We start from the raw sequence: 27,929 nt of genomic DNA on the forward strand, positions 1-27,929 counted from the left end.
CTGCCTGACCTGGTTATTGATTTAGACGTGGGCTCCCCACCCCTGTTACCTTTTATGCTGTTGGCCAATGAATTGTCCTCGTGTCATCTGGTATATCCCTACAAGGCTTTGCATAGTTTATTTTTGAACGTCAATTCTCATCTCATTAACAGAAAGCCTGGATGGCCAGCTCTCATTCCTGCTGCCTGGGGACGTGCTTTGAAGAGGGGTTGGAGGAAAGCACGTGGCTTCTCCCAGGTCTTAATACCCCACCAGTTTGGAGAGAAAGCAAAATCCTGCCTGTGTCGCTAGTCCTTTGGAAACTTTCTCTAAGAGCAGATTCTCACTCTGCAGAGTGTCCTTGGCCTTCACTTATAAGGAACAGGGCTGTCCTTTAGCAGTCGAGGCCAGCCAGCATGAGTGGTCCTGGTTCAGTAGCTGCAGAGGGCAAATTAAAATCGCTTCTCCTAGACCTTAGTGCTAGAGTTTCCATGGCTGAGTCAAGACAAAATTGGTCCCCCTGTGCCGTGATCTCAGTTAGGAAACCATGATGTGGGAAGGGGACTGGAGGGTGCCCCCAGCCCCTCTCTGCAGTAGCGTTGCCTGTCATAAAACTCGGCTGCACTATTAAAATCATCTGAGTGATTAAACCCAATGGTACTTGGTGGTGGTTTATTCTGGAGTTTCTTGGAGGAAGAGCTGGTTAACAGGATGAAGAGGCATGAATGGTATTTGGTGCGAATAGAATCTGCTGGCCTACTTTGGTTTTAAAGTCTGGCTGTGGCTTACTACCACCGCACTTCCATCTTGCAAACGGTCTTCGCCAACTTGGATTGGCTGATTAAACATGGTGGCCAGGTTGCTGATTGCATGTGGGGAGGTTAATCATGCTTTCCCACTCTGTCAGGGGCACAGGCAACAAATATTTACCTGATTCCTGTTATGTACTCTGGAGTGTTTATGCATTCTAGTTGAAGGATACAGACAGTAAGTGAATATATAATATCCCAGGTTTAAGTGGTGTGGGAAGGAACATAATGAGAGGGATGGGGATGCCCGTTAGGGGTGTGGGAAGGTTCTTGAGGGAGATATCTTCTGAGCAGTTGCCTGAGGAGTGAACCATGAGAGTATCTACGGGGAGAGTTTTCTGGGTATAGGGACCAGCAAGTGCAAAGGCCCTAGGGTAGGTTATAGCATTTACCTTGGGAGGAACCAGTTTCAGATCTGTGAAGAGCACAGGAGGTCAGAGCTGAAGGATATTCAGTCAAGCTCCTACCCTGTCAGATGAAGACTGAGGCCAGAGTGCGGGCAGCTGACTGTCCCAAGGTCACATGGCTGCTGGTGGAAGAATTTCTCAGGACTCTCAGCTCCCATCCTTACACTTTGAGGGGCCTCAAAGGTCATATTAACCAACTGGTTCAATTCCCAATGCATCCATTCGCCAGCTGTGTAGCTTAAATTGCTTCACCTTCCTGAGCCTTAGCTGTCTCATCTGTGAAATGGGAACAGTGAGAGCTGTTACCTTCAGGCTCACTGTGAGGGTTAAGTAACACGTGGGCTCAGTGCCTGATGTGTAGTTGCTTAGTTTGCAGTGAATCTCAGGGCCTCAAACATCTGGTGCTGAACTAGACTCAGTGTACCCCCAGCCCATGCCCTCACCCCTAGGTGGGACACCCAGCCTTCCTTACACGGCCATCGCCTAACGCAAACCACGTTAGGCATTTGTTTGAACTTTTCTTTGTGGCGCTCTGTTTTCCTGGTAGAGACTTCTGGCAAATGGGACAATGAGGGCCATGCTTTGGTTTCCTCATCTGTAGAACGGACAGGTGACAGCGTGCGTAGCTGGCTCTCATGCGTGTTCCAAGGACCCGGCATGGCAGCACACTTGGAACGTCCTGACTGCTCTGTGTGTGGTGGTGTTACTAACACAACATGGAGGAAAGGGGATTCCACTCCCTGGTCAAGCAAGTGGCTTAATCCCTCTAAATCACATCATTATCATATTAAAGTGGGACGCCCAGTTCCACATCGGGTTGTTATGAGAATTTAACAAGCTAATACATCTAACATTTAGCACAGAATCCGGAGCCCAGTACATATAACATCTCTCTTCTCCATTCCTTCTCTGCCCCACCAGAATGATTTACAAGGGCAATTCCTGGTTACTGGTATTTGGTTCCATTTTATAGATGAGGAAACTGAGACTCAAAGAGGTTAGACTATTTAACACAGCCAGGAAGTCAAGGAGCCAGGATTGAACTCGGACAGTTTGACTCCAGCCTGGAGAGCCTTTCTCCGCCCTTGCTGCTCTGGAAACTCCCTCTGGATTCTTAATGCTTTGATTTGATTGATCTGTGAGCTGATGGAGGATGGGCCAGACCTCAGCGATGCATCTGTCCTTCTCTGTCTTTGGTGTGAGCTGAAAAGTCAGCCTGCCCCCGGAGAAATCCACCTCCACTTGGCCCCGGGTTCTGAGCTGCTGGCCCCAGCTGACCTCATCCCCAGTGATCCCTGCTGACGCTCGTGTCAGATCCACCTTGCAGTTTTATTTTCAGAGCCTCTTAGATGTCTTGCACGTCTAATTCCTCATCCCGTGGGGCCGTGGCTAATTAGCGTTTGATTATTCACAAACACAGAGGCAGGAACGGGAACTCGGGTCCTTCATGCTTCTATCACCCACATGAAGCTCAGGCAAGACTGTGGGTTTCTGGAAGTAGCTCGGCCAGGATTTGGAGAGCGGAGTTGATAGCACTCAAGAAATCACCAGGTAAGCCCCTGCCCTTCAGTCTTCACGTGGAGAAAACCAAGCACTGAGCCGCTGGGGCCCCTGTCACACCCCCAGGTCCCAATAAGTATGTTTTTCTATTGTTGATTTGGGGTTTTATTTTTCACTTGGGAAGATCCTGGCCACCTCCATGTCACTGCAGCCAGCTTTCCAAGAAATACCTTCTGTTGTCACCAGGCCAGAGGACAGCTGGCCTCCTTTTAAGTTGCACATAAAGTAGGACATTTCTAAACTTGGACTTCCACCGTGTACTTTTGGCAGGAAGAAAGGTCCCTTTTCTTTCATTCTGACTCTCTAGCAGGAGAAAGGGTTCTAGAGAAGACGAAACACCTCCCGACTTACCATTTGTGTTCTCACTGATGCAGTCGTAAGGTTGTTCATTCATTCAACAAATAATCTCAGTTCATTCAGGGCAAAAGCCACAGTCCTTACAATGGTCTAGATTTGCACTGGGTGGCATGTTGGGCCGGATCATTATTTGCTGGGCTGTCCTGTGCAGTGTAGGAGGCTTAGCAGCTTCCCTGAACTCTGCCTACTAGTTACCAGTACCTTCCACTCCCAGTTACGTCAACCAGAAACATCTCCAGACATGCATGATGTCCCAGGAGGGGTGAAACTGCCCCTGTTTAGAACCAGGGTTCTAGAAGGCTTTATATGATCTAGCCCCCTTTCTCCCTTTCTGTCCTAATCTCCTACTTTTCATTCTTTTTCTTCTTCTGTCCCAGCACCACTGGCCTTGCTGGTCCTCGTTGTCAAAGTGAGCCATGATGGGCACACTGTCACCTCAGGGCCTTTGCACTTCATTTCCATCTTCCTTTGCCCCTAGATATCCACACAGCCTGCTCACTCACCCACTTCGAGTCTCTGCTTAAATCCTACCTTCTCAGGGCAAAGCCTACCTTGAACATTCTTTTAAAAGTCGCACCCCTCCCAGCATCCAAACCCCCTTTCTCCTGCTCTCCTCTACCCTACTCTGCCCATTATTTGTGCATATTATTGTAATTCTTAGTAAGCATTATCTGGTTCCTTATGCTGGAATAAAGTTCCATGAAAGCAAGAGTTCTGTCTGCATCGTTCACGGATGCCTCCCAGACCCTTGGCTAAGCCCTTCTTTTATGATATATGTATCCCATGCCTGCTGTATACCTGCACCAGGCATTATCTGGACCCTGGGAATATAATGGTGAGCACGCAGATCAGGGTTCTGCCCCGAGGGAGCTCAGAACTGTCAGAGTGCAGATCTGACTGGCCCGGAGCTGGAAGATTACATTTTGTCCCTGGTGCCCCAGAAAAAAGGAGCCTGGCGATTCCTGGGCTGGGCAGATATACGTCAGGGCCCTCCCCCGAGGAAGCAGGAGGCAGGGCTGAGTTTGGGAGAAGGGCCTGTCTCCCCCACCCCCCAGGCCAGCCCAGGCCAGCCCTGCTGCCTCCCCACGTGGTCCTGCCCTCCCGCCTCTGCCCCTGCCCCTGCCCGCCCTTGCAGCCAGCCTCCCCACTGCCGCGGGCCCCATTGATATTCAGGCCGTCCCTTGCTCTGAATAAACATTTCCCCGCCGTCCTCCCTTACACAGCAGCTTTTGCCTGTGGCCTGAGAGTGTCGGAAAGGCGATAAAAATAGTGTTTAGTTACCCGCACTCTGCTTATTTTGTACTTCCGAGCAGTAACATGTCAGGCTGGCCAGCAAGCTCATCATTCCTGCCTGGCGTGGCAGAGCAGCCTTGAGACGGCCTCCCAGGGGCCTTTTCGTCTGACAGGTGCCTTCAGCTCTCCGTGATGCCCGCCAGATTGGCCCAGCTCCTGCAACCCAGTTTTCCAGAGATCTCTCCTTTCGTCTCCTGCCTTGGTCAGAAACCTCCGCAAGAACAGCACAGAGGCGGTGCTGAGGCCGTGCTGAGCAGACGAAACCTGCTCAGGAGAAGTGCCCCGACCCTTGTAGCTGCTCCTGCATCCACCCGCAAGGCTGCTTTGGGGATTCCTCAGGACACCAGCCAGAACATTTTCTCTCTTTTAGCTTTCTCCACCCATTGGTAGCTATCTCTGCCCCCATTTCGCAGATGAGGACAGTGAGGCACGGAGAGATGAAGTAGTGCAAGATCACACTGGGCGTGAGCAGTAGGAGGTACAGCCCGGATCCCACCCCCTTCCTGTCCAGCACGGCCGGCAGCACGGCCGCATCAGGCCGGTCCTGCTCTCTGCTCTTTGCAGCTCTCTCTCTGGGTGCCCTTCGCCCAGGTGTCTCCAAGGTTTCTTGCCTGCAGCTGCTTTAGGTTGGCCCTTCTGAACAGCAAACATTGGTCACTAATGTTGACTCTCAAGAGGGAGATTCTTTTTCTGCTTAAAATCTTTAAGTAAGATCCCTCAGGCCTCTGGTTTGGGAGGAAATACATAGCTTTACACCTCTAAAGTGTCACATTATTTAATTGGTACAACTATCCGAAGGGAACTACAGTGGCTTCGCTAAGTGGCCATTGCATTAGGGAGATGCTCACAGGTCAGCCAAACGGGAGATTAAAGAGCATTGGTGGGTATTAAGCAGAGGTTTCGAGAGCTGTCCGATGACGCTGAAGCCCGGGATGACAGGATACCTCTCCTACCCATGACCCTTCCTCCCTCCTGATTTCCTAGGATCTCTGGACTTCAGCTGGAGTAGCAGACAGCGAATCAGCTTCGCTGCGTCCTGGTGCAGCGTTCTGCTAAAAAAGGCTGCTCTGGAGCACAGGGCTTGGGGGACACCAATTTGCTCGCAGCTGTAGATCTGAATTTTGGCCCTGAAATTCTCCCATGTCTTCAGGGAGCCGACTCAGTTTACGGCTCCGTTGCACAGAGCCAGCGGAGCAGCGTGGGTCAGAGGCTGGTTCCTGCTCTCACTTGCGGTGCCCTGCCCATTAGCCCCGGGGGTCCACTCGGGGATTGGGGCTGAGATCAGCTGGATGGACCTCACTTCCTTCACCAGAAGGACTGGGTAGGACATGGGGAGAAATGGAGAAGGGAATTCTCCTTATCCCCATGTGCCTTGCTTGTACAAAAAGGGTTTTAGAAAATCTGCATGGCCTGATGGAGATGACGTTCACCCAAATGAGCATTTTCTCATTCGCTTCCACTTTAAAGTCATAGCTTTCTCTGCTTCATTTCTGATTGCTATTCTGGTGGCACAATCTCCTACCAAAGAGATTTGCAGCTTCTCCTTCATCGCCAGTCTGTCCATGTGATGCTCGGTAAATAAACACTTGACTGTACTAGAGATGCAGAGATGTAAACCAGTCAGCTCATCTGATTTCAGAGGCTTTTCTGCAGAGCCCTGCAGCAGATCCTTTCATATCAACTCAACAGATAAGAAGACAGCACTGATACACAGAAAACGCAACACAATCAGAGCTGATAGCTCTAAAAAAGGAAGAATGACAGAGTCTTCTTTTCCTAAAAATGAAGAATCCCATCTGTGATACAGAAGCAAATTACTAGTTTTGTTTCCCTTTTTGCAGTGCCTGCTAGGAAGCTCAGACAGAGTTCATAGCTCTCACAAGTGGCCAGGACTTATGGTAATTTCCTGGATGTTTACCATGTTTCTGGTGGGAATTAAATTTCTATTTCTCGATTCCCTTCCTTACTTACCCCTACTTCCTGTGTTTTGTCTCTTTTCCTTCCCTGAGCCTCAGTTTTCAGATCTCTGTCATGGGAAATAATTACCCTGCCTACTGACTGGTATCTTATATGCCACTCATCAAATAAAAATCCTTTTAAGGCACAGCAGTTGGCAGGAGGCCTGGAGGTAGTGGGGATTTAGTGGCAGATCCAGAGATGTTGATCAACACCAGAACACTGTCACCGCCAGTACCTGGTCACTCACACAAATATGACCATTCACAGAGTTATTTTGTCTTTTTAAAGAGGAGCCTCTGAAGTCAGAAGAGCTGGCTGTGAATCTCCACTGTCATTCACTCGCTGGGGCCTTGGTCCTAGTTTTTTCATCTGTATGATGGAGATAATTATGTGAGAAGTGATTAACGTGACCTCTGGCACAGGGCAAGTGTGTGTCGTTGGGAGCTGTTGATAAATGTGCATGCTGTGGCCGGCTCTGGGCTCTTTGCTAGGTGGGTCAGACTGTTTGGGGCGTTCCAGCTACAGTAGGGGGTTCTGGACATGGAATGTACTCAGCTCCACACAATCGTCCTGTGGACCCGCTGCCTGTGAAGACCCCCGTCCTGTGAGGCATCTCTTTCCACTTTGTCCTTGGCCATCATGATAATGACGGCTCCAAAAACAGCTCACTCAAGGCCGGGTCCTGGGACCAAGGCTGGCTCTTCTTGAAAATGGAATAAATTCCATTCAAAAATAAGATGGCTCTTCCTCTGCCTTCCTAGCTTTAGGACTTCAGAACTTAAAGTCAGTCCAGATGGACATCTTTATTTTTACTTTAGAAGGCTGTTAAAAGTTATGGAAAATTTGACACTAACCCTGACTAACCTTGGATGAAATTTTCAAGACGTGGCTCTCAGCCTCTAAATTGGATGAGCTCCTTTGCTAAACTCTCAAGTCTGCTTTTTTTTCCCCCCCAATTGGGAGGGAAACATAGCCAAGCTCAGAGTTCACTTTAATTGCCAACAAGGTTCTGTTTCTAAGTAGGGCAACCAAGAATTGGAAAGGGAAATAAAGAGGTGGAAAAACTGAAATCTATTATAACATTTTATTTTTTGGATGAAATACACATCCATAAAACTGAAAAATCACTGGGGTTTCATTTGTTCCAACCTCAATTTTTATTCTCTGCAAGGAATCCTCATCACATGCCTTTCCTGCTTGTTAGAGAGAGGTTACCCCAGAGACCGGGTGTGTGGAGTCAAGAAAAAGCTCTTAGAGTTACTTCTGTATCACCCTTTTTGGGGAGGGGAGGGTAAACTTTTTTTGGAGCGAGTTAAATTTCTGTAACAATAGAACTGAAGCTTTTTTTTTTTAATGTTCTGAACAGGAGTAATTTGCATTCCCAACTGTCACAGGGGTGATATTGGGTCTTGGATTTAGAATATAATCATAACTTTTTAAAGTTCCCATACCTGGGGAATCTAGAGAGCTGTCAACCTCACATTAGGAAAACATATCAGTCAAACTGATTTTTGGAAATGACAGAGATTTGCGAAATTAGGGAATGGAGTTACACACACACTGGGAAAACAAAGCCGCTGAGTTTAGAGTTAGTTGTCACATGTCATGGAATAGAATATAAAAATGGTAGACTGTAATGAGGGGTTTCACATTCAAAACCCTAGAGAAAGGGGAGAAGTGAGATTACAGGAAAAGAAAAGGAAAGAAAGGATGGTACAAACAGTGATGGTGTAGGGAAGTGATCTATAGCTCACAGGCCAAATGTGGCCCGCCACTTGTTTTTGTAAATAAAGTTTTATTGGAACAGAGCCACGCCCACTTATTTGCATATGGATTATGATTGCTTTGGCTCTACAGTGGCAGAGCTGAGTAGTTGCCACAGAGATTGTGTGACCTACAAAGCCTAAAATAGTTATTAGCTGGCCCTTTACAGAAAGTTTGTCAACCCCTGGTCTGTTTCGTTATGGATAAAAACTAACAAGGGAGCAGAATCCCTCCTCAGGTACTAATTAGCTGGGTGACCTTGGATAGTAACGTCATGTCCTTGAGGCTATTTGTCTATGTAATGTGCATTGTATCATTGGGGGGGTGATTTAACAAAGCACCCAAAAACTCAGTGGTATGAAACAATAAGTGGTTTGTTATTAGTTACTGTTTAAGGTCTTTGGGTCAGCTAGATGGTTCTTCTGGTCTCCACGGTGGCTCCTCTGATCTTGGCTGGCCCCCATGTCTGGGGATCGGCTCGCCATAGGCTGCTGTAGGATGGAGTGTCTCAGCCGGGACGTGTGGACTTTCCTCCACGTGGTCTCTCATCCCCTAGCGAATGAGCCGGGGCCCGTCCACAGGGCAATGGCTGGTTTCCGAGAGAGAGAGTGGGCGGGTGCAAGGCTTCTGGAAGCCACACTTAGAACTCGAGCAGGGTCACTTCCACCACAGTCTCTTGGCCAAAGCAAGTCCCTGGGCAGCCCCTACTCAAGATGTGGGGATTCAGACTCCACTTTTTGATGGGAGGAGGTGCAAAGTCACATCGCCAGGGCTAGGATACAGGAGACCGTCACTTGGGGCCATCAGCACAGTGGGTCTACTCCACTCGTGATAAGGCTCAGTAGGAACACAAGAATCATGACCACGACTGACGTGGAGAAGATAGGCAAGAGATCCCAGCTGCTGCGTGAGTGAGACTGCACACCGAGGGTCCTGCTCGGAGGGTTTTGCTGTGCTTGGTGTATCTTGGAGGTGCCCTGCTGATACTGGGGAAGGGCGGGTGACTGGTGCAGGTCCCCAGTTGAAGAAGTGCACCGAATATAGCAGCTGGCACCTATTAAACTCTCACTCAGTGTTAGTCTTTGTTACTAAGTGATTGATAAACGTAAACTCTCCGTGTTGTTATTTCCACTGCCAGGCAGAAGTACCAGCCTCTCCCAGACAGACCTGGAATTGGTGTTTTCTGTTTTCCTTCTTAGATGCCCGATTTCTCTCTCTCTCTCCTTCCCCTCTTCCTCTCATTCCCTCTCTCCCTCTCCCTCTGTCTCTCTCACCCTCTTCCTCTTCTTCATTTGGCTTCTCTCTCAGGGACATTTAGCACAGGTCCATTGTCCTCTGTCTCTGGGAGCCCAGCCCAGTGAGCCTTTAATACAAAGTGGTATCTGCTCAGAGTCTAGGGCCCTGGGAGCGCTCCCCAGCGGCAAGCGCCTCCGGCAGCAGGAACCCGGAGCAGAGCAGAGTCCTGGGAGTGGCTGAATTGCATCCTGCCGGTGTAGATTGGGAAGGGTCACTGTGCAAAGTGGCTGCCTGACTGGGGTGGGGAGACAGGGCCACCGAGGTACCCGCCACAAGAACTTGACAGTTGTCTCACAGTGGAGAGTCACCATCTGTGAGCCCAGTCTCTCTGAGACTGTGATGAAGCGGTCACAGCCCCTAGGGATGGAAGGGGACTGTTCTGCAAGGATCTGTCCCGACCAGTACACCTTGACTGAGGTTTTTCCCACTTAAGGGTACTGGACTGGGCATTTTCCGAGCAGCCTTGGATAGGACGGAATCTAGGACGGGGTTAGAAGAGAAGGGTGTGATGTCTGAGGTGGGTGATGGAGCACCTATTGCGATTAAAAGCCAGATGCAGGTCAGACCTGGGCTGGAAGCTCTGTTCTGCCATCTATCTGCTGGGTCAGGCCTCCTATGTGCAGTTGTCCAGGATGCACACTGCACGAGGGAGCAAGTCAGAGCTAAAACTCAGCTTGCACTTTAGTCAGCAAAGCATCCATCTAAACTCAGCACCGCCATTGCCCAGAGTAAGGGACGGTTCCTTTTTGTCATCCTCACAGAGCTGCAGTTTGAGTGAGCAGGGGCCTGGACTGGGTTGAGCATTGGGAGAATTCAACCTCTCTGAACCTCAGTTTCCTCATCCGTAAAACAGAGATGAAAACAGAACCAGAATCATAAGTTTGTTTATCACATCAAGTATTTGTAAAATGCTTAGAACAGTGAGAAGGCCCAGTCAGTAATGGTTGCCCCTAGTGGTCAAGAGGGCAGATGGTGTGGATTCAAATCCTGTTCTGCCACTTGCTGGCTGTGAAACCTTGGACAAGTTACTTGAACTCTCTCTGCCTCAGTTTATTCATCATTAAAAATGGGATGATAATAATAATGCCTTCTCATGGGGTCATGGTGAGGATTAAATGAGTTAATATATAAAGTGCTGACTTACCACATAAGTGTCAGCTACACGGTCAGTGCTGTAATGACCAAGGATCCACGTGGGTGACAAGTCAGTGTGGGCTGGAGAATTCGCCACGAATGAGCACCCACAGATGATTGAAGGTGATTGGTTTGGGTGCAAGAAAGAGCAGCTTGCGTGTTGGCAAGCAGACGGGCTTTCCCACTGTTCGACCGTGACCGGGAAGAGATTTTCTGACACAGCAATTCTCTCCAACTTCCCATCGGCCACCCTCTTCCCCAGTGATCCAGCCAGTACCCACCTCCCCTCCCACCCACTACTACCCACCTGTAAGCAGCTCTCTGTTCACCCATTCAAGTAAGAGTGGTGGCGAAGGGGCTTGATTTATGGACTTCAAATCCCTAGTCCTGCCAGTGACTAGCTGTGTGACCTCAGGCAGGCTTCTTAGCCATCTTGAGCCTCTATTTCTTCATCTGTAAAATGGGAATAATTAGAGGTCCCAGGTTTATTATGAGGGCAAATCAACTCTCTCACATGCGTGGGGAGGCATGTGTGCTCAGCTTTGTGTGTTAGCTGCTGCTGGTGGTGTTGGCATAACTCACAAATGCTTGTGCACAAGCACACACACATATACACACACACATCAGGTTTGGGGCCAAGCCCTTGGGGCTTATAAACATGAAAAAGTTCTGCTCCTTGGAAGGATGTATTTGGATGGATGGAGGTGACATCCCTGCTAACAGGTAACCGGAGTGCAGCGTGGAGGTGAGCACAGGGTTCTGTAGGAGCAGAGGAGGAGGAGCAGTCTGGTGAGTAGGTACGTGGCTGTAAAACCCAGGGGAGACGGAAAGCAGGAGTCATTTGAATGCCAGCTTGTGGTGAACCACATCCCCAGCTGAGGCACCAGCAGAAGGCCCCCCTTCCAGGCAGTGGGTGAAATTTGCAGCCAGGCTTAAATGCTGATTGCTGGTCCCGGACATGAACCCGCAGTGACCGCTGTGTTCCAGCCGGTGGGCACCTCCCACTCTGAGACCATCGTGGGGCAGGGGCTACCCCAGGTCACGAGGGATCAGAGCCCCAGATCTGGTGGGAAATGCCAGAGTCATCAATTCTGCCACTGAGTCGCCAGACGGTTGCCACCGTGGACCTCCTGAGAGCCGGTCAGACGCTGCCCTTCCAGCACGGGTACCCAGGCCCTCTGGAGTGCTTCAAATTAACAAGCGTTACCCTGGTACTTGAGATTCATTAGAATTGTGATTTAGGCCCATTTGCTGGCGTAGGATCACAATAGGGTGCTGGGTGATTATGGTCACCCAAGCTTGCAGCTTATTTAATAAACTCCCAGCACTTCCCGTTTCACTTGTGCCTGTCCCCAGCTGGTCCCCGACAGTACCCCAGAGCGGGGAAGAGGCCAGAGCAGCGCCCCGAAATGTGTTCTGATTGTCATGGCCTCGGTGAGGGCTGCCTGTGCCTTTTCCCCCGCTCCTCCATCCTTTGCCTGAGCCTGTGAGTGGTGAGGGAAGGGCCCCTCCACGCACCAGCCAGAGGGACCGTTCTGAAACATAAGTCTGGTTACGGCAAGGCCTCCTGCTTAAAAAGCTGCCGCTGTCTTCCCGGGGCCTTAAAATGAGATCTGGTCTCTTTCCCTCTCCGTAGACAGCAAGGCCCAGCCCCATCGGACCCCTGCCTCCCTCTGCTGTCACACCTCCAGCACTGTGTCCACATTGCAGTCCCACCGGCCTCTTCCTGCTGCCGAAATAGGCCACGCTCACTTCTGCCACCGGAGCATCGCTGTTCTTTTCCTGCTGCCTGGTGCCTCTCGCCCAGGATCTTCTTGTGTCGGCTCCTTCTTGCCATCAGGCCAAGCTCAGAAATGTCTCCCCTGACCTTCATCTGAAATGTCACCCCCACCTCTCTCCTCCTCCGTCTTTCTTTCGAGGACTCAGCCCCACATCATGTCATATTTTACCCCTATTTATTGCTCTCATGTCTCTCTGCCTATAGGATGTAAGTCCCATGGACCTATTTCATTCATTACCCAGCACCAAGAACAACAGGTGTTGCCTAGCAGGTGCTCAGATACTGGTGGGATGAAGGAAGGAATGAGAAGCAGGTAACAACAGAGAGCAGTAATAATAGTAATAATAAAGTAGCTGCTGCCCTCTAGGGGCACGCTGTCTTCTTGCCCCCAGGCTGAGCACTTTACCTACAGTTTCTCATCTGATCTTCACAACAAGCCTACTGAAGAGGGTCCTGTTTCCTCCCATTTTACAGATGAGGAAACTGAGGCTTGGAGACATTCGAAATAACTCGCCCAAGGCCACCCAGCTCGTAAGGGGCGATGCTGAGATTCAGTTCAGCTCTTAGGCCCTGCTCTATGTTGATCTCGAAGAGTGAAGGCAGGGAGAGGGGCGGGGGGCACCATTCCCTCTGTGCTCCCTCTCTGGCTTAAGGGCACGGGGGCCTCATTGCTAGCAACACAGTAGCAGCTGCTCCTTCAAAGAAAGTGAAGTTGGTGACACTCTGAGAGTTAAAGCGTTTGTCACATGGAGATACGGATGGAAAAATACTGCTGGCAGGCACCACCATCCAACCCCACCCCTGTGGGATGGGGGTGATGGTGCTGTGGGTCTGACCCAGGACACACGAAGGATCCTGAGATGGGCCAGAAGACAGAGTTCCAGGGTTTTCTTACCGTACATCGTTAAGATGGTGAGCGGTGGTTACTTTGAAAGTCCCAGAGTACAGAGCGGCTTGAGCCCACTTGCGCATTTTCAATTGGAGCTTTCCCCCTACCCTCCAAGGGAAAATCTGAAACTCCCCTTGAATCTTATTGCTGAGTACGAAGGACACTGACGTGGGCTTTCAGAGACTCCAGAATGTCAAGTGAGAACCTGGCTGTCAGGGCCAGCCTGCAGCGTGTGCGTGGATGTGTGTGTGCGCGTGTGTGCGCACACGTGCACAGGCCTGGACCGCGCGGTAATTGGCTTCTTCCATGACACTCTGCCGTCTTCTCCGGGGATGTGAAGGGACGGGTCTGGCCAGCTTCCTTTGTGTCTTTTTGAGTGACTGTGACTGCCACTGGCCTTCAGAGTTTAAGCTCCTGACAGATATTAAAGAACAATTCACTTATTACAGCTAAACAGAAAACCATATGGAAAAAGCAAACTGCGTTAACATCTGCTGCTCGGGCGCCATCTGCTCCCATTGGCTTGGCTTCGCCTCCAGACGTGCCAGCCTGTCAGCCCTCCAGGGCCGCGCCTGCGTCCTTCTCAGCCAGGACAGGATGTGCCCGTTCATTTTGACCCACTCACGCAGGACCCAGCACATCTTCGGTGCTTTGGAAATGTGGGGAAATGTTGGAAAATGCAAGACGTTTGGAGGCGGTGGGCTCTGAGTTCCTGCTCTGGATCAGCTGTGTACTGGCTGTGCGGCCTTGGGTGGGTGACTTGTCATTTCTGTGCCTCAGTTTCCGTATCTGTCAAATGGGCTTAGCAATAGTGGTAGCTACGTTTGAGGATCATTGTGAGGCTGAAATGATATCATGGAAATCCCTTGCAACGGGGGGCATATAGTAAGTGTGCAGTAAATACTAATTCTTGCTTTTGAGAAGGATGTTAATGCCCACCCCTGCTGTATTCCTCACCCTGTTTTCTACAACCTTATGCCTTGTCTTAAAAATGGCTCATCGAAAGCCACCTACAGCAAGGTCTTCCAGCCCCCTGGATGTTTCCACTTTCACATTGACACCCTTAAGGATGCAGCGCCTTCTCTCCCACCACCCTCCTTAGAGAGCTTCAAGCTGGAGGCTCCCAGGGCCTCGTTTCCTGGTGGGACCTGGGGGTGCTGGGACTCCTCGCAGAACTGGGCCAGCTCGGGGCCGGCCAAGCTCGTCTGCATTTGTAACTGGCAGCCTCCTCCTCCCACCTGAGCTGATTTTTGCCTCCAGCTAGCAAGACAAACCAAATGTTGTTATTTTAGTTTCTGGGCGCCTGTCGGAAATAATTTCTGAAAATGTTTTCCCTCTTTCTCTCCCTTGTTCCCTTGACGTGGCCACGTCTGCAGAAGGATTAGGAGGGGACAGCGGGCGGCCCCCGGCCAGTAGAGGAGGGGCTGCTGCGCAGTGGTCAGTTGCTACTTACTGGTTGGGATGGAGGGCAGGGCGGGGTGGAGGGTCTTAAGCAAGTCCCTTCACCTCTGTGTGCCTAGACTTCCTCATCTGTAGAATGGGAATGCTGGCAGTGTTTGCCTCCTAGGGCTGCTGTGAGGTTTAAATGAGTTGGTCCACGCAGGGTGTTTAGAACAGTCCCTGGCTTGCAGTGAATGCTACTCATTATCATTATCCTTATTGGGAAGCAGAAAGTGACATCACACAGCCGTGGGCATGAAGTCAGACTGATTGGGGAGGAGGAGTTAATGCAGCCAGTCCTGGGTCTCCTGATGCATCCCTATACTGGGAGACTGACTGGTGGAGCGGGGGTGGTGTGAGGGGGTTCACTCTCCTTTCTGCAGTCTCAGGTATGGCCCGTAGACCTGTAGCATCCTAGAGTGTCCCTGTGATAAGGAACCAGAGGACCTGATGGGCCGTGTTTTTCCAAGAGGGTTATGTGGCCCCAAGATGGTTGGAGACGCTCCATGGACATTAAATAACCTTGAGTAATCCAGGGAGAGAGTGAGTGCCTTTCCAACGCTCCCTAAGTCTCTTTGATTCCACCCAGGAGAGCGTCTCAGCTTGGTGCTAGTATGTTTTTAACACCTCACACTTGCACACCTCCCTCTGCAGCAGAGCGAGCCCTGGGCTCCTAGCCCTACACAGGCAACTTGATCTCGCTGGGGTGGAATAACATTGTTTCCTTTTCCTTGTGTTCAGGTTTTTAGGAACCATGATGATCAACTTTTCACAATGTAAGTGTAGACGTTGAAATGGTAGCCAGCTAAAGTTACTTGGGATTTGCAGATACTAACTACTATATATAAAGTAGATAAGCAGCAGGGTCCTACTGTATAGCACAGGGAATTATATTCAATACCTTTTAATAGTCTATAATAAAAAATATGAAAAGGACTATGTGTATATATATATATGTGTGTAACTGAATCACTGCTGTGCACCAGACATTAACATGACATTGTAAACTGGCTATATTTCAATAAGAAAAAGACTAACAGGGTGTTAGTGTTGTCCTGCCCCCACATGCCCAGTTTGCAGATGGTGAACAGGGTCCAGAGAGCACCAAGTAGCCGAGCAGAGTCACCACCAGGGGTGTGGCCACAAGGTGCCCCTCCCAGCCTGCCTCCTGTCCCACTCCTCCTCTGCCCACTGTTCCATGGGACATTGCAGGCCGGCCGCAGGCGTACTTCCTTTCCTCTGGTGTCTAGGAGGGACTGACCCTGAAATGGGGGTTTGCACCTCTGCCTACACATTGGAGTCACCAGGGGAGCTCTGAAAAGTTCCGATTCCCGGGCTCCAGCCCGGACCAACGAAATCAGTATCTCCAGGGCTGCAGCCTGGGCACCGGCATTTTTAAAAGCTTCCGGGTGAGTCCAGTGGGCAGCAGAGTTGAGAACCACTGGACTAAATGCTTCCCATTCTCAGTGTATCATGTTATCTGAGGGGAGACTTGAGAACAAAAACTAAGGAAAAGGGGTAGGAGGAGGGATACTAATAAAATAGTGAATGAAACAAGCATGTATTTACAGCCAGCCTGGTGCCATTTTGTCAAACTCATAAACACAAAAAACAATATTATATATTTATATGTGGACATATACTAAGTTACTGAAAATAGAGGCACACAAATGTGAAGGGCAGAAGTGACTTCTGGCGTGTTGAAAATGGGGCTTAAATGATCAGAGGTGTTTCAACTGTAAAACTTGATTCCTTTCAAGAATTGGAAAAAGCATGGCATGATTGGTACGTGCGAGTGTTATGTAATTTTTCTGAACTTTCAGGATGTTTTGAAATTGTTCATAAGATTGATTATATTAAAAATTTCTGTATTTGATAAACATTTATGTTAAAAATATTTAGATCCATTTTAGAAAATGATTTAAAAAAACCACAGTACATTTTACCACCTTGATTCTTCAAACGTTTAACAACTTCTTAAATGTCCCAGGCCATAGGCAGCCTTTTGACTGCAGAATGATGCAGGACAGTGGGGTGGGAGGGAAACGAGAGATGGGGACAGAGGGCAGAGAGAGGGCAGAGACCCAGAGGTGCAGGCAGGCTGACCTCCTGGGGGTCTGAACGAAGTTGAAGCAGCACCCTGCAAGGCTGTCCCAGCGAAGGTGGGGTGCCCTCTGCCTGGCTTCTTCCAAGACTTACAGTTGTCCGATAATTGCTCACCTGGACACCTCAAGCCTTGGTTACAAGCAGTAATTAACATTGGAAGCGGGAAGTGGGGGAGGCCCAGCCTGACCCTCTTGATCTTCTTTGGCCATCCTGCTGGAACCATCAATGGCCTGGAGGTGGATGAAACCAGATACCGCCTGGAATCTGACCCCCTTGGGCCATTCTCTGCACAGAGGGTGAGCCCAGGGCGGATCTGAAATTGCAGGCTTGGCTGCCCACCCCCCGCCCCCAGAGAAACTGCCAGCCCTCTTTCTAGGTGTCTCACTCCTAATGAGAGCCGCTTATTCCCAGTCTGTGGCCTGCAGGGGCTGTTTTGGGAAGTCACTGTGAGCTGGGGCTCCGGGGTCAGTCATTGTGGTTTAAATCCCTGACCTGTGTGGCCCCAAGCAAGTGTCTTTACTGTTCTGAGCCTCTGTTTACTCATCTGTCAAAAAGGATATCCTTCTACTAAAAGGAGTATTATTTATAGCTGTGATTTGCGTTTCAGGCACTGTCCTACGTGCTTTTCCAGCAATGACTTACTTCCTCCTCATCCCGCTTCTGTGAGCTGGTTACAGCTGGGAAAATTGCCCAAGGTCGAAGAACTTTTAAATGACACAGGGACCCAGGTAGTCTGCTTCAGTGCTCACGCCCCCGACCGCTGGGCAACACTGCCTCTTTGTGTCGCTCTAGTGGCAGAGATGAAAGGTATGCAAGGGAGGGAGGGGCTGCGTGATAAAGTCCTGAGCAGCCAGTGTCAGCTAGGATTCCCCTGCTGTCAACTTCAGACGTGTGGATACAACAGATAATATTCTGCTGACTCCAACTCCTCTTAGGTGAAAAATCCTAATGGGAATACTGCCTTCTGGAAAGCAAAGTGACCCGCCTGGAGCAAGAAGGCAGCGGGAGACCTGAGGAGACCCTGAAGGTCCCCAGAAACTGAAGACTCAAGAACTTCTTGGGGACGGGTCCCCTCCAGAGAGAAGGCAGCCTGCCTGTCTTCGGACTGTCGGTACAGCTAGCATCTCACACACTGTAGAGTTCACAGAAGGAGCCACCTAGTGGCCTGAACAACTGTGGTCCATTGGGTCTCCCAGAACCACCTTCTGCTGGGTCGTCTGAGGATAACGGGGAGCTCCTTTGTCTGAATCCAGCCAGACTTCGGAAGTCAGGGCACACTGGCCAGAAAAGGTCCACTCAACAGCCCCTTGAATAAGGAACTTGTCCAATAGCAAACCATCTGTTCAACCTGGACGGAACATGGTCTTGGGGAGGGATGTCTCTACGCAGCACAGGAAGGGCAAGAGGAGACAGGAACAGCCCTTTCACATGCTCCCTGGGCACCCAGCCTCTCTTCAGTACCTCTTCCCCTTTTCCAACTCTCTGGGGCTGCACAGGCCTGGCTCTTCAACCTGCTTGGAGAACCTCTTCTTGCCTCAGTTTCTTTATCTTTAAAATGGGTGGATAAAAACATACAACAGATGCTTGGCAAGGCATTCACAACATGTTCCATCTGTTTTTAATCTTTTTATTGAATTGTTTGTAGGTTGGTTGTCTGTCTCATTCTATTAAAACGTAAGCTTTCTGAGAGCAGGTGTCTCTCTGTCTTAGTCATAGACAGAACCCTGCTGCCAGAGATGGTGGCTAGCACGTACTTGGCACTCAGTAGATACGTGTAAAGGAATGCACCACGGACAGTTACTGGAGAAGTTTGGAGGAAATGATGCTCATAACAGCTACCTTCCATTGACCCCGTGCTTTGAACTGCGCTTTGACACTGATTAAGTCGTGATATCATCTCATTGACCCTATGAGGTTTAGATACTATTATACCCATTTTACATAGGAAGGAACCAAGGCTCAGAGAGGTTAGCTAACTTTCCCAAGGTCACACAGCTAGGAAGTGGCAAGGCCAGGCTTCAAATCCAGAAAACTGACCCTAGAGCATGGACTTGTGATCCTCCCCACCACACAGTGACCTGCATGTCACAGTGGCCCTGATAACCCACTGTCCCCCACCTGGCTCAGCACAGTTTGACAGATGGACAGCAGACACATTCCATCTGAAGGGAGTGACCAATACTCTCCTTTTTGGGGAGAGCAGAACACACAGAAGTCGGTTGTGATGAGGTTTTGCACCCTGAAGCCTGCTAGAGAACGAGTGTCAGGGGCTAGTGGGCTTTGGGGCCATGAATGGCACATCCCGTCCCACGAGCAGCAGCCCCTTTGGGCCAGGCGGCAGAAGTCGTTTGCAACAGCTACTGAAATAAGCACCGCTGTCACCTCCATCCCTGGGGCCCTTGACAGAGATGGCTGTGCTCCATGTCCTGCCAAACTGTCTCGTAAACAGGAAGTACTGGTGGGGCTCCTACAGTTTGCAGGGGGTAGGCCCACAAAAAGGCAGCCTTCTTGGAGACCTTGGCCAATGGAAACTGGCTTGCAAGCCCCGTCCCCGGTAGGAGGGGCCAAGGCAAACACAGGCTCATAAAGGAGATTTAGGGGGCACCAGCAGCCTATTCATTTGTACCTCTGCACAGTAAAAATAATTTATTGGCAGCTGCTGGGAAGCTCAGTTCTGAAATCACATGACTGGTGATATTCGGTGCCTTTCCTTTCTTCCTCTCCCCACCCTGAATGGCTCTGGCTCTCGGACGGTATGAATTAATTGGGTTTGTGTGTGTGTGTATTTATTTATTTATTTACAGGCATCTTTCCTTATTTATATCCCTGGCTCCGTGAGCATTTACATTTTCTTTAGAGACTCTGCAGTAATGAGCTCACAAGTGGGTCATTCATTACCCACTTGTGGCAGTGTAGGGGGAGGGGGACCCGGCAGATGCAAAGGATGAGTTTGAAAGCTGGATGTTTTTCATCAACAGGAGGCCTGTTTGTCTCCTCAAGTGCCCGTTTCCCAGAAGACCTGGAGGGGAGAATATTGAGCCAGAGATGCCAGAACAGGGAGGGCTCCCTGGGGGCGGAGATAGGAAAAGCACGGAAGGTGTGTAGGGAAATAAAACCACGACAAACAGCACCTTGGGGTCCGGGCTACAGAGCAGGAGTTGGTCTCAAGTAACAGAGACAACAGGACTTTACACCAAGGATTCAAGTTGTTCAAGTAACCGTCTACTTGCTGACCGTCCCTACTCCTTTAAGACTTCAGTCCACTTAGTGTTGGCTTTCCCCCAGGGCCTTTGGTGGAGGTGGTTCACCCACTAGGGGTCTTTTGGATACATGTGGGGCATTCTGAGAAGGCTGGCTGCTAACAGCTGAAGGCAGTAGAGTTTATACCCGTGCTGTGTGATTTGGAGCATGTTACTTAACCTCTCTGTGCCTCCATACATTTGCTCACCTGCAAAATGCAGATACTAATGAAAAAAAAGTTGTTCTGGGATTTTCTTTTTCAGCTGTACTGAGGTATAATTGACAAATAAAATTGTACAGTATTTAAAGTGTGCCACGTGAGGATTTGATGTACAGATACATTGTGAAAGGATTCCCCACCCCCATCCAGTTAATTAGCACATTGTTCTGGGGTTTTTAAAGATAGTCTGTGTCAAGTGTTAACACAGTTCATGGAATGAATGTTCTGTAAGTGTTAGCTACGATCGATTGTTGTCATTATGAAGTTTGATTTTTCTGCTGGGCTCCCCTGCCCTTGATTGCCTTGTCTGCCTCATGAACATGCCTTTTCTTCTCAAGATTGAGCAGGAAGACTGCTCTCTCTGTGAACCTCCTCCGCTCGCCTTGGACCCTAGACCATGTTCGGATCCAATTCTTGATGAAACCCTTGGCACCCCTCCATCCGCACACTGCACCCCTTCACTCTCATCCTGTCTTGAATTGATTGCTGTCTGTGCCTGCTTCCCTCTGCTGTATCTGGGCTCCACCACCAGCAGAAAGCATGTCTTCATATGCTTTCCTTCCCTTGGCCTCTGCCATGCCTGGCAGGGAGTAGGCACCTGATTAAAGTACAGAGAACAGATAAACCAGTGATTCTCAGTCCTGTCGAACCCAACCCTTCTTCATGCAGTAAATCTTTTAAGATACGCCTTTTATCTATCGTGAAATGAAATCCATACTTGTTAAAACCTACTTACACTCACGACTCTAAAACAGATCAATACACTGCCCTGATAATAATATAACGAATATGTAAAAGTAACTTAAAATAATATGTATTTCATTCTGTAAATGACCAGGGACGCCACCATCAGACTGTACTGTGCAGATGAACCCCATGGGGATCTCGTTAAAATGCAGATTCTGATCCAGTGGGTCCAGGCAGGGGGCCTGAGACTCTGCATTTCTAACAGACTCTCAGGGATATTGATGTTGCTGGCTGCTGGATCTCACTTTGAGTGTCGAAAGGGTCAGGTGCCGGATGCCGGATCGCCGAGAAGTGTAGTCACAAGTGCAGGTGGAGAACAGGTGTGCTTGTTGGTAACTTTGCATGGATTATGATGACGTCAGTTTTTGGAAATTGTGGTAAAATTCTGAATGATGTAAGAGCTCTCCTTGAGTTAAACAGTAGTTACTTTCCTAGAAAAGTCAGTTACATTAAAAGCCTTCAGAAGTCCCCTGTCATTTGTAACTTTGTGCTAAGTTCCTGGCCCCCATAATTAAAAATGAGTTGTTGACCCACAGGACATCTAGAGACATTCGGAAGTCCTGCAGGATGTAGGGCAAGTCTTTATTGCTTTGGAAACATGCATTGCTAGGGATCTGGTGTTCCCCCACCCACTCTCTGCCAAGAGCATCCCCTAGTCATTGTGGCAACCAGAAATGGTACCATATGTTTTCAGAACAGCCCACAAGGGGCAGTCCCACCTCCACAGAAGATTCTAGAGTGAAAGGATTCCCTAAGGGTTCTGAGATCTTTGAGGCAAGGCTCTGAAGTAGAGTTACTTGAAGACCTCGGGTCCTTGATTTTGACCAGAGTCTCACCTCACAGGCTCAGGGCGTGAGGGTGGGTGAGAGGATGTGGGCCAGGCTGGACGAGAGCTGTGATCATCTGCAGAGCAGTGCCCCTCCTCCACGCTACCGGCCACTGATCAGCCCCAGACCGTTGTCACACGTAGGAATCCAAGCCCAGTGCTGTCAGGTCCCCTGATGTTTCGAGAGCGGAAATCCAGATTTTTAGATGAAATCTCTAGATTTTGAAATGTTGGCTGGGACTAAAAATGAAACAAATGAAAACACTCTACGAAGCCAACCAAACGTCTGTGCCCTTGATGGAACCACTGGGGCCCCAGTCATGACCTCTGGTTTAAGTTAGGGAGGCGCCAGCAGCTCGGGGACTCTCCATGGCTCAAATGAATGTCCCACCTCCTGGGAGTCACCCCCTTCTCCAGCCGGGGACTCTAACCGCCGCCCCCCCCCCCCCCCCCCCGTGCATGTGCTGCTGCTTCTGATCACCTCCAGCCCCTCCCCCCAGAACACTTTTGCTTGGGTAACTTGGACCCTTTCTCCTTTCTTCCTGGCTTAGCTCTCCTGTTCTGACCACTTTGGCGCATCACTGGGGCTGTTGTTTCTGGGTGGAAACAGCTCTAAGCAGCAAGCCTGCCAGCGTCGGCCTCCGGAGCGCTTGCCTCAGAGCCGTGGTTCTCAACCAGGGGTGATTTTTACCCCCCAGGGTACATTTGGTGATGTCTAGAGACATTCTTGGTTTTCACAGGGGTGTTGTGGTCACCTAATGGATAGAAATCACATGTGCTGCTCGACATCCTACCTCGCTCAGGACAGCTTCCACAGTAAAGCGTTACCTGGCCCCAAATGGCCACGATATCGTAGCTGAGAAAGTCTGTCTTAGACGAGTCCAGAAGGCTTTGTTATTCACGCCTTCAGGCACACTGGGCTGTTCGTTGTGACTGGCACTGCCACATCCTCCCCGTGGGGCTGGAAGGAGAGCGCGGGTCGAGGCTGGTGTCGGGCTCTGAGCGCACTTCCGCCGGCCTCTCGCGCTTAGGCCCCGAGCATGTGGCGTTTCGGGGTGGAGGTCCAGGCCGAGTGGCCTTGGGCAGTGTCAGGGGTAAACAAGGCTGCGAGGACATATTTTAATTGGTAAAATATTATTGCACGAAGGGAAGGAATCCAGTACGAACCGAACTCCGCTGTGGTTTGTACAGAGGGACTGGGTGTTTTAAAGGGAGCGTGAGGGAAATTGGTGGTGGGGGTGGTGAGCGGGGGCTCAGTAGAGTCAGAGAAGTAAAAAAATGACAACAAGCAGGAAAAAGGGGCTGTGTCCCCATGAAACTCATCTGGGTTTGCTACCTGGTGCTTCTCCAAGTTAGTCCTCTACACCCCCCGCCCCCCCCAAAGAGGCTGAGATGCAGGGGCCCTGTCTTGGGGGGCTGACCAGAACAAACTAGATTCTCTTGGCAGCTTTGGGTTTTCTCAGGCAGGCGCTGTAAGGGGGGCTAGTGTCATCCAAGGACTATGGCCTTGAGCTGTCAGAAAGTATGTTAGCATTTGCTCAGGCCTTTACAGGCCAAGGTTGGGGCCCTTCTAAGGGCTCAGAGGGTCTTGGCTAGAGCTTGGTCAAAGGGAAAATCTGCCGGCAGGTCCCCCCAGAGGACAGCTCAGGACTTCAGAGTTCCGGGTGGCTGTTGCCTCTCTCTCTGCAAAAGTATTGTAAAAGTATTTCTCAGCATCCCGTTTCCACCTGACCTAGATTTCTACGTGTGTGTGTGTGTGTGTATTTGTTGTGTGTGCGGGTAAAATGTATATTCAAAGGCTTGGCATATAGGGATACACTCAACATGAAAAGGTACTGAACGTTTTATTTCCTCAGTGAGTAGGTATTTAGGATTATAAGTCTGTATTATGTCATCGATTCTCAAACTTGTTGGTCTCCATGGACCCCCTTATACTTTCACACATTATTTCGGACCCCCAAAGAGCTTTTGTTTATGTAAGTTATGTCTATCCATTATTTGCTGTATATTGAAATTTAAACCAAGGCATTCTTAAAAAATTTTTATTGATTTACTTAAAATAACAATAACCCATTAAGTGTATATGTAAGTAAAATTTTTTATGAAAAGTGCGTATATTCTCCACAACAAAAACAAATTAGGAAAAGAGGCACTGTTTTACATTTTTTGCAAATCTTTGGAATATCTGGCTTAATAGAAGACAGCTGGACTCTCAGATTTGCCTCTGCTTTCAATCTGTTGTGATTTCACACATCATGTAGCCTCTGGAAAACTCCGCTGTGTCCTTATGAGAGAATGAGTGAAAAGAGGAAAATAATATCTTCAAGTTATGATGAAAATAGTAACCTTGAAGATCCCCTGAAAGGGTCTTCGGGACCCATGGGAGTCCCCAGAGCACACTTTGAGAACCACCTCATTTGGTCATCACTGCAATCATTAATTCCAGTTTAATAAATTGCAGCTAACATGTATTAAGTTCTAGGCTTTATACTAAGTGCTTTATGTGTATTAACTCTCTGGACTCTCATAAAACCCCCGTTAGGTTGGTACTAGTTATTATGCCCATTTTACAGAGCGGGAAACTGAGGCTGTCCAAGTTAGGTACTGTGCCCAGCATCACACAGCAAGTGGCAGAGGTAGGGTGGATTTGAACACACTTCACCTCCCAACCCTGCCTTTCCAAAAGATTTAGGTCTGCTCATCAAATGCTGGGGTGCCTGCTAAAAATGTCCATTGAGTTCTGAGTCTCTATCAAGCTTTGTGCTAAGTGTTCTGTTGTTAAACAGAATGAAATAGAAGCATGCCATATTATTTAATTTCTCCCTCACCTTTGCAAAATAGGTCTTCTTACCCACTCCCCCTCCTTTTTATTTTGTAGATGAGAAAATTGAGGCTCTGAGAGGCTAAGCTTCTTTCCTTGCATCTCAGGGCTGAGGGGCAGAGGCTGGGTTCCAAGCCAGCTCTCTCAGTCCAGCTCCCTCCCACCTCACCCCATGCCATCCATCCCTGTAACATTACTAAATTTGCTAAATTACACTAGGCTTATTATTGAGGGTCCTATTAAATCATGGCCTGTCCGTGCCCAGTGCAGCCCACTTGTTTCTAAGCGCGCTGGCCAGCCCCGCCACTTTTGTGCATGCGAATGAGCCGAGCGAGGGGCCTCTGTGACGTCTGTTTGCATTGGCAGCCAGGGTAATTGCATGTCCTAATTGGGTGCAGCCACGCACGCTGTGCCTCCTCCAGTCCCCTACCCTGGCACCAAGGTCCTTTTGGAAGCAGGTACAGGCTTCACCCCCAAGTGTCCCTCCCAATGGCCTTGGTCACCTTGGTGATTGGAATGAAGCCTCGGACCCTGAGTTCAACAGCAACAGCTACTCAGCTGGCTGTGCGTCCACATGGCACAAAAGGAAGCCATAAACTGGTCAGGATGAGTGAGCAGGTGGGACAGGCGCCCTCACGTCTGTGCAGCGCACCTGGCCAGGGCTCCCCTTTGGCACCATCCCTATTCCTAACAGCTGCTGAGATGCAGTGTGGTGTTGGCAGGTGTGGCCTCTGGACCCCAACTGCCCGGATTCGAATTCTGGCTCCTCTGCTTCCTAGATCTGGATTTAACTTCTCTGAACCTTCGTGCTCACATCCAAAAAACGGGGAGAATATCATAGCATCTCCTTCATAGAGTCCTCATGAGGATCAAATGAATTAGTCTGTGCAGAGGGCTTGAAACAGAGCCTGGGGCAGAACCAGCACTGGACGTGTGTTTTCTAATAGACATGTGTTTTGTAAGCACCTTGCACGTGTCCAGCACTGTGTTCTGTGCTTCATCAGTTCTCTCAGTTCCCGGGAGGTAGGTGCCAGCCTCAGCCCCTGGGATGGATGAGGAAATTGAGGCACAGAGGGAGGAAATAATCTCTCCTAGGTCAAAGAACTGCTGGAGAAAATGATCACAGGATGAGACAGGGAGAAGACGATGCACTTAGGCGAGTCCTTCCATCCCTCAGTCCCTGGTCTCTTACAGTCATCAGTTACCTCTCAACGATCTGAAACGATAGACCTTTGTTAGTCGATCGTATTGACTCAGGACTAATTCAGAGAATGTTTAGCAGCACACACGCAGCACCTGTCATTTTATGGACGAGAAAATCGGACTGTTGCTAAAGCAAGGCAAGAACCTCAGTCTCTTCCTTTCTGCTCGGGGTTCTTTCTACACAAAAAGTAAGAGCAAAGGCTCATCAAGGAGTGGAGAGTTTAGAAACCACAGCGACCCACCTCCACCCCTCCGAAGCAGAACCAAGGGACCCAGATTCAACTGAACTAGTGAATAGAGGTCCATCCTGAAGCCTGGACATTAGAGAAATAGGAAGGACAGATGAGAACCCAGGTGTCCTCGAAACAGCAGCCTGGGCCACGTAACCTGCCTCTCGAAGCCTTAGTGTGCTTAGCATATTTCTACCTGATTGAACTGGCTCTAAACATGCCCAAGGTTGAATGGGAATGGAGGACGTTATTGCATTTAATTATTTCTCCAGAATAAAAATGGATTCTAGCAGCAGCTTAGAGGTAAGGCAACAGCAGAGCAATTAGAGTTTTGGAGCTCGCACGCAAACATTTGAATGTGCAATCATTGTAATAAGTATGTTAAAATAAAATAAGTCAAAGGGTTGCATTTGCCTAAATAACCCAAGGTGAGAGTGTAGGATTGCTTAAGAATAAAAGGGACACAGCTTGTTGATCATAATGAAGAAATAATAACCAATCTGTCCTCCATGCAGAGACCATCCGGGGTGAGACGGTTGGGGCTCAGTGTTAATTGGTAGGGAACCTACTCTGAATTCTTTGCTCATTCATCCTCCTGCCTTGGGGGTGGTGGGCATGTACGGGAAGTTTTACATACGTTCATCCTTACCAGATACCCAAGAGGTAAGTATTATTTTCATATCCTCATTTTCCAGATGAGGACACCAAGGCATGCAGAGTTTGAATCACTTCATCTCTAGCAATGTGACCTTGGTCAAGTTATTTAACCTCCCTGGGCCTTAGTTTCTTCCCCCTAGTTAGGACTCATACTTCACTGGGTATTGGAGAGGATGAGGGACCCAGGGTGTGTGAAGGGTCACAGGGGACATGGGTGCTCAGGGTGTGATGATTATCTTGCATGTATTTGCCTGGAAACCTCTCAAGGTGGGTCTTTATGGGGAAGGGAACCTAGGTTTGAATGTCTGGATCTCCATCATCCAGGGCAAGAAAAGCTGAGGCCCGTTTGCCTCTTGATGAGTAGGTAAAGAGTTAGAGGGGACGTGAGGTGAGATCTGTGCCCATGGGGGGGGTGGATGGATAAAGGAAATGTCCCATATATGTACAGTGGCACAATGGAATATTACTCAGCCTTAAAAAAGATGGAAATCCTGCCATGTGAGACAATATGGATGAATCTGGAGGACATTATACTGAGTAAAATAAGCCAGGCACAGAAAGACAAATACTGCTGGATCCCGCTTACATAAGACATCTCAAATAGTCATACTCAGAGACTCAGAGAGTAGAATGGTGGTTGCCAGGGGCAGAGGGAGGGGGAAATGGGGAGTCACCAGTCAACAGGCATAAAATCTCAGTTCTGCAGGGTGAATCCATTCTAGAGCCCTGCTTTACAGCATTGAGCCGGTAGGTAGCAATACTGTATTGTGTGCTTAAAACATTTGTTAAGAGGGTTAAGTGTTCTTATCACAATAAAGTAAAATGTCAAAAAAGAAAACTGTTGGGGGAAGAAGTAAGAGAACTGATCAGCTACTCCAGGAAGCAGCACTGACTCAGTGTGACAGATCTCAGGCCTCTGAGTGATGCCTGATTCTCACTTACTGTGCCCCAGTGACCTTTGTGGAAGCTCTCTAATATCTGGGGGCTCTGCATTCCAGAATACAAAATGCTCCCCTTTCCTCTTACACCTGAATTTTTTCATTTCCCTCAGCAGCTGAGTAGCATCTGGGGCCAGCCGGAAGGCCACGGGGCCACACTGAGCTAGCCCTCCCCATTGCGGGGCCGTCTCTGAGCAGACGATGCTTATTAATCATGAGTTGTTATTAGAATTGATAGTGGCACCTGGTCCTGATATCACAAATTAACCGGAGG

General features: G+C 49.3%; 1 protein-coding gene across 1 annotated transcript in view; it reads left to right on the forward strand.

Moving 5' to 3' along the window:
- XYLT1 (xylosyltransferase 1) overlaps positions 1-27,929 on the forward strand; it is a 287,011-nt gene that overhangs the window by 131,762 nt on the left and 127,320 nt on the right. The window lies entirely within an intron of this gene.

The sequence above is a fragment of the Vicugna pacos genome, chromosome 18 (assembly GCF_048564905.1).
Source record: "Vicugna pacos chromosome 18, VicPac4, whole genome shotgun sequence".
Taxonomy (NCBI): Eukaryota; Metazoa; Chordata; class Mammalia; order Artiodactyla; family Camelidae; genus Vicugna; species Vicugna pacos.